At 34.5% G+C, this 8,021-nt stretch overlaps 1 non-coding gene across 1 annotated transcript; it reads left to right on the forward strand.

The window, feature by feature from the left end:
* The first annotated feature begins 5,251 nt into the window (after positions 1 to 5,251).
* On the forward strand, positions 5,252 to 5,358 carry LOC121215068 (small nucleolar RNA R71). Its single transcript, XR_005910803.1, has one exon. It is a non-coding gene; the product is annotated as a small nucleolar RNA R71 (small nucleolar RNA).
* The last annotated feature ends 2,663 nt before the right edge of the window (positions 5,359 to 8,021 follow it).

Below are 8,021 nucleotides of genomic sequence, written 5' to 3' on the forward strand. Positions count from 1 at the left end.
TTAACCAATCCATACCCAAAATCACATCAAATTCATCGAATGGTAATAGCATCAAATGAGCCAGGAAATAGTAACCTTGTATCATTAATGGATAGTTCTTGCAAATATTGTCAACTATTACATACTAGCCTAGAGGGTTCGATACTTTAACCACAAATTCAGTGGACTCAACAGGTAAATTTTTACTAGACTCTAAATTCGTGCAAATATATGAATAAGTCGAACCAGGATCAATTAAAGCAGTTACATTAGTATCAACAAGAGAAAAAGTATCAGTCATAACATCTGGCGCAGAAGCACGTGCACGAATAACATAACTCATAGCTGGTGCTCGTGCTTCAGATATTACGGTGGAATCTTTCGTCGCACCATTACTACCACTCACATTTTCGGGATTATGGGGTGGTCTATCTCTCGTAGCTATGTTGCTCGACCTTGAAGTTTGAATAATATGTTTTTTGGGTTTCTCCTGGCAATCTCTAAGGTAATGGTCAAAGGAACTACATCTAAAACAAGCTCCACTATTCATTCTACACTCATCAAAATGTAGCTTGTTATAGTGCTTGCACTTGGGTTAGGTGTTTCTAACACTACCCGTACTTGCTACAAATGTAGCTTGAGATCTAGGATTGGAACATCGAGTACCTCTATCTCTCCCAGAGCACCCCACAGAAGTAGTAGAATGGTCATGATATTTTTTTTTGATTTGTTTGATACCAACTAGTGTGACTTTCCCGTCAATCTTTTACTTGAAGTTCTGGCTTTAATCTCGGCTTATCTTTTCTCTTTGCTCAGCTCTTCAGCTTTATAGGTTTGATCAACCAATAGAACAAATTCTTTCAACTCAAGAATCCCGACCAATAATTTTATGTCTTCATTTAAGCCATCTTTCAATCGCTTACACATTACAGTTTTAGTCAGAATATGTTCTCTAGCATATTTTCTCAATCGGACAACTTCTCGTTCATATTCAGATACTGTAATATGACTCTGTTTAAGCTTTAAGAATTATTTACATTTCTGGTCAAGAAACCTCTGACTGATGTATTTCTTTCAGAACTCGATTTGAAAGAATTCTTAGGTGACCTTTCTTTCGGCACAACAGATATTAATGTGTTCCACCACTGGTAAGTTGAATCTTTTAACAGAGATACTGCACATTTAAGACATTCAACTGGTGTACAATATAATTCATCAGGAACCCTGATTGTATTTTCTAACCAGAACTCAGCTCCTTCAGGATCATCTTCAGTTGCAGCTCAGAATTCTTCTGTACCATACTTACGGATTTTATCAACAGGAGGCTTACCAAATCTAACAAGTTCTCTCTTTGAGGTATATCAAAAACCGGTTGAGGAACAGGAGAGGGTAGAAGTTGTTGCACAGCTGGATTTGTTCGTACAAATTCAATAAACCATTCATTCATCATTTGGAAGAAGGCTTCATTAGCCTCTCCTCCTCGGCCCTCAGATACGGGCCTTCTACTTCTCAAGGTTACTCTTTCCACAGAGGCTTAAGCATTACTTTCAGCTTTTTTGGAATCAGCTCGGTTGGACGATATTGCTATATGAAAACATATTTTAAAATAGTCAGGAGATATCATACTATCATAGGTTATATAATGGCGTGTATAGCTAACCTCGTATAGGCTACGTTAGTCCAAGAATCGACTAAACCATAGCTCTGATACTAATAAATGTAACACCCCTAACCCATATCCATCGCCGGAATAAGGTTACGAAACATTACCTGAATTTACAGATCAAATAATAGACATTTCATATCAACTAGAATTCATATAAAAAACAAATCAAAATCAATCATATTGTCACTTATGTGAGCCCTCGAGGCCCAAAATACATATTAGAAATAAATCGGGACTAAATTGGGTACTCAAAGAATTTTTTGAAAGACATTAAAATGTTTCAAAGGTGTAGGGACACACGCCCGTGTGGCCAGGCCATGTCTCTCACACGGTCAACAGACACGCCTGTGTCTCAGGCCGTATGGGCATTTGAGATGGGGATACACGATCGTGTCCCAGCCCGTGTCCAAACTTATGAGGTCTCTAAGTTGGGTCACATGGCTAAGCCACACACCCGTGTGCTAGCCCGTGTGAGCATTTTGCTTTGCAATTTAAACGATGCAAGGGGCACACGACCGTGTCATCTGGCCATGTGTCACACACAGTTGAGACACATGCCCGTGTCTCTGCCCGTGTGGATGAAAATAGGTCATTTTCCAAGCCACATTTCTCACCCAAATTGACATCAACCTATATACATTAATTTGCATATCACCAAGCCATAACAAGACATTTAAATCAAGCTAGAATCATGTCCTAAACATGTGTTATCACAACATACAACCAATATGCCTTTAGGCACCTCAAATAACATCCACAATCACCTATTGGTCCAACCACATATATGCATAATTATGCCAAATATACCAATTCAAACCAATCATCAATATACTTATAACTTCACCATCACTCAAACATATCAAACATACATCAAACATGATAAGCCATATATATATATATCAAACGCAAGCCATTCAAATGGCTAATCACAACAAAACATTTACATGCCAACATTTGGCCAAATTAACCTGTACATGCCATTATAACCAAAATTGATTTACTATATATACCGAAATAGGCCGATGGATAGTGTGAAGCAACTCCGACCAACTTCCAACCAAATCGAGCTTCTGAATTACTATAAAACAAGGAAAATAAAATAGAGTAAGTATTTAAGCTTAGTAAGTTCGTATAACATGGAATTTAACTTACCATTATTTCACATATAAGGTAAGTATACAAGAATTATCCAAACCAACTTGGCCAAAAGCCTAAACACATATCCTCATCATGTTAACCAAGTAATCACATATAATAGCCCTTAATCATGGATGAACAAAGTCATCAAGCAAGTTCCACATTCTAGCAACAACCAATTCATGCATCAGTATATCAGGTAATATCATTTTTATGTACATCATGTATATACGGGTAATAGTTTGCTTCGAACTCATATTATCTCATATAAAAAATTTGCCCGTTCAACCATTTAAAATATCGTTGGATACACGAATAGTACACAAGAAGTGTACAAAACTGTAACCTGTCAATTCATGTATATGTATATTTATGAAAACATGTAAACGAGCAGCTCTTTCGAGCCATATAACGGGAAGCTCATGTGAGCTATACAACGGGAAGCTCTTGCGAGCCAAATATCGGAAAGCTCAAGAGAGCCATTAATCGGGAAGCTCATGAGAGCTAAATAACAGGAAGTTCGTAAGACCCAAGTATCAGGAAGCTTGTGAAAGTAAAATATCGGGATGCTCATAAGAGTTGTGGTGTGTCCACAACACATGCAGGATCACAACCAATTCGGGAACCCTAATGACATGTCATTTGTATCCTTAAAATTTTTAATGTTCAAACGGGACTCGGTACTTTTCGGATATGCGGTTGATATTATACATGGCATTTTATACAACTCACACACAATAATATTCAATTTAAAACTTATAAATATACAATTTAGTTATACGAGCTTACCTCGACAAGTGTACGTAAATTCGTAGGCTACGAATCCGGTACTTTCTCTTTTCCTCGATCTAACTCCGTATTAGGTCTATACAGATCTATACGAATGAATTTATCCTAATTTAATATAATTCATATTCAATTCAGTCCAATACAAATATTTTGGAATATTACTATTTTGCCCCTATACTTTTAATTAATTACGATTTTATCCCTAGGCTCGGAAAATAAAATTCATACAATTTAATCCTTATTTCAAGCCTAACCGATTTTCATACATATCCGTAGCAGCCCATGTATTTCACAAAATTTAGAATATTTCCATAAATTTTTCATCCTTTCTATTTAGTCCTTAAATAATAATTTCATCAAAATTCTATTTACAAAAGTTGTTTATTTCTAAAAAAATTTTCATTTTCTACCATAAAACTTCATAATTCAACTATACTCATCCATGGTAAAACCTTATCACTTTAATAGTTTTACAAATTAATCCTTCAGATAGCTAGATTAAGCTATTACGATATCGAAAACATAAAAATCATTAAAAACAGGACAATAATACTCACCTAATTAAGCAAAATAAGCTTGTCTATCTTCAAACTTCCATGGCTAGGGTTACCATGTTTTAATTTTAGGAAAGATGATGAAAATGATAATAATTTAATTATTTTATCATTTACTTTCTAAAATTAACCTTACTAATTTACTAAATTCCAATGATGAATAATCATTCTTATCTACTAACTACACCAAATGATCTATTTGCCATATAACGACCTCCAATTTTAAATTTCACAGCTATTTGGTACCTTTAGCTACTAGAATTAAACTTTTGCACTTTATGCAATTTGGTCCTTCTTATCAAATTAGACATGTAATCGATAAAATTTCTTAGCAAAATTTTCATACGATACTTCTATCACACTATAGACCATAAAATAATATTAAAATAAATTTCCTTTTGACCTCGATTTTGTGGACCCGAAGCCACTATTCCAAATTTACTGAAAATAAGCTGTTACAGGCTACCTTGTTCTCTTTCTGAAATTAACTTAGCAAGTTGATCGATTTGATTTTGGAGCCCTTGAATTGATGCTTGTTGATTCTTCAATGCTGCTTTAGTGTTTTGAAAACGAGTTTTTGACATCAAGATAAACTTCGTCAACATCTCCTCAAGGTGGTTGTTGTAAGCCTAGAGGGGGTTGTGCTATTTGATTTCCTTAACCACCCCAAGAAAAATTGGGATGGTTCCTCCAACCTGCATTATAGTTATTACTATAAGGGTTATTTTGAGGCCTAGAATTGTTACCTATATAATTGATTTGTTCGTTCTCTGCGCTAGGACCGAAGGGTAAGCATTCAGAATTGTTCATTCCTCCTCTATTTGTGTCGCATTACATCACCGAATGTACCTGCGTAGAAAGATAAAAAGCATCAATTTTTTTATTTAATTGTTCTACCTGATTCGATAACATGCTCACTACATCTAAATTAAAAAAACTGGCTACTTTCGTTGGCTTTGTCCTCATGACTTGCCACTGATAATTTTTAAGTGTCATCTCCTCAATAAATTCATAAGCCACTTTGGGTGTTTTATTATTTAAGGTTCCACCGGATACTGCGTTGATTAGTTTCCTAGTTGATGGATTCAAACCGTTATAGAAGGTTTGAAACTGTAACCATAAAGGTAACCCATGGTGAGAGCTTCGTCTCCATAAGTCCTTATATCTCTTCCATGCATCATATAAAGTCTCTAAATTGATCTGCACAAAGGAGGAGATATCATTCCTCAACTTGGCTGTCTTAGCCAATGGGAAGCACTTTAGAAGGAATTTCTCAGTCATCGGAGCCCATGTAGAGATGGAACCTCGTGGTAAAGAGTTTAACCACTATTTAGCTTTGTTCCTCAACAAGAATGGGAATAACTGTAAACAAATGGCATCGTCAATGGCACCATTTATCTTGAAAGTGCTGCAATGGTGGGTCTCACAACACTCGATTTAGCCCCAGTCAGAGTGGGCTTGGCATAATCGTACATAGTATGAGGAACAGGAGCTGCTGTAGGAGGTAGCTGAATATTCTAATTATCGTTAATCTCCTCAGTAATAATAATGTCCTATTGTTCATCTACTAAATTCTGTCGGCCTTGCCTTACGTCTCTACGATTTCTACGAGCTGTAATTTCAATTTCTCTATCAAACAGTAATGGTCCTGACGGGTTTCTTCTAGTCATAAACTAAAGGAACCTACCATAAGCAAATAAAAGAAGAATTAGAATGTAAAAATTAAACTGAAAAAATAAAAAATTTCGAAATTAATAAAAATAAAGTGTTCCTAATATTTTAGTCCTCGACAATGGTGCCAAAAACTTGATGATTACTGAACTAACTATAAATACGACAAAGGAAAGCGCATCTATCGAATAATAGTAGAGCTACGATAAGTAAAGATATCGTATCGAGGATTAAACGTATTGGTAATTACCGTTTTCTTATTATTTAGCCAACAATTTGGAGTGATGGGTTTTAAATCTAAAATTCCTAAACTAATTTAACTAAGAACACAACAGAGAATGAATCAAGGAAATAAATGAATATTGACCAATAAGAGAGAAAATACCCAGGAAAGAATCCACCTAGACTTCACCTATTATTATGAATCTGAATTAAATGATTTACTCACTGGTGTCTTAATCCATAGAAATCCGTAAATTATGTTAATATCTCTTTCGAGAGTAAGAACAACTGACTCTAGGTTGATTACTTGAAATCTCTTTCTAATTAAAACCCTTATCGTCGCATTAACTCGATATATGGATTCCCTTATTAGATTTGACTCTAACCTGGTAGACTTATGTCGTCTTATTTCAAGGATTACATGCAACTCCACACAATTATTCTAGATCTACTTCTAAATAGGGACTTTTCCTCCATTGAATTAAGCACATTAAACATGAATTAATATCCCGAAAGTATTAAAACAAGAAATAAGCACACATAATTGAGCACAAAAAACAAGTATTTATCATGTAAATCAGAAATCCAATAATAGAATTCATATTAAGTTTTATCTTCTTTAGGTATCTAGGGAATTTGGTCATAATCTTAAGTAGAAACATCTCAAAGTTAGAAAAACCACAAGGCATAAAGAAACTCATAAAAACTGTGAAAGAAATTAAAAGGGGATATTCAATCTTAATGGAAATTCTCTTCTAATTTGATTCTGATGGTGATCTTCGAGTGTTTTCTTCGATCTTCTCTGATGGCTCCCTTATCTTCTCTTCTAATTGGTATTTATAGACTTTAGAAAGCTCAAAAAGCCTAAAATTTATGTTCTTTTACGTATTTGGGAAGCAAGGTGTGAATCGACATGGGCTGGCACATGCACATGTGTCCAGCCCGTAGGGCACACATGGGTGTGTGTCCAGCCCATGTGGAAATGCCCAGGCTATGTGGCTCCTGAAAACAGCTCTATTTGTCTGATTTTGGCTCATTTTTCACTCTTTTTGCTCCCAAATGCTCTCCTAAATATAGAAACATGAATTTAAAAGATTAGGAGCACCAATTCACCAATTTGCATAAATAATCATCCAAAAACACATTAAGAATGAGATTAAAATATGTTACTTTTATAGCTACCTAACAACTCGAATGATTCACGATCATTACTAATAGGGCATGTATCCCACGAAAAGACAAAAAGTTTGCCCCATTGTTGGCACCATTTCTCAGAGCACATGTAACAATCCTTTTTTTAGTGGTGACGGAATAGTGGTTTTGGGACCACACATTCCCATTGTGTTGACTCATAAATATAATTTATAGAATATTTACGGAGTCATTAGACTCGTATTAATATTTGGTTAAGAAATTTTAACGTTTAGATATTTAATTAAGTGAAAAGGACTAAATTGTAAAAAGAGTAAAAGTTGAGTTCTATTAGTTAAAGGGATTCAATAGCTTTGAAAGCTTAAACTAAGGGACTTCAATGGTAAATATACATTTAAAGAATTAATGGATGTGCATGGGCATGGTTTTATTGAAATTATTGATTGATGATAAGGGTAAAATGGTAAATTAACAATTAAAAAGAAAATTAAGTAAGAAAGATGTAAACAAAGTTATCATCTTCATGATTTTGTCATTTTAGATCAAACTTCACCATTGAAGAGGAGAAAAGCTTCGGTTTGAATTCTTCTTGCATGGTATGTGCATTTGATTCTATTTTGAATGATTTTTATGTTTTTGATATCGTTGCAACTAGGTCTAGCTAGCTTGTACCTTTGTTTTTGAATCTGTTAAAAATTCTGGAAGTTATCATTAATGAATCTTGGTTGTTTATGATGATAATTATATATTTGAAGCTTTGATTGTGATATTTGGTTGTTTTGTAAAGTGATTTTTTTTAGATTTTGATTTAAGAACTAAATTGTTAAAATGTCAAAATTTTAAGGTTTGAT

The sequence above is a fragment of the Gossypium hirsutum genome, chromosome D02, assembly GCF_007990345.1.
Source record: "Gossypium hirsutum isolate 1008001.06 chromosome D02, Gossypium_hirsutum_v2.1, whole genome shotgun sequence".
In the NCBI taxonomy this organism is placed as follows: Eukaryota; Viridiplantae; Streptophyta; class Magnoliopsida; order Malvales; family Malvaceae; genus Gossypium; species Gossypium hirsutum.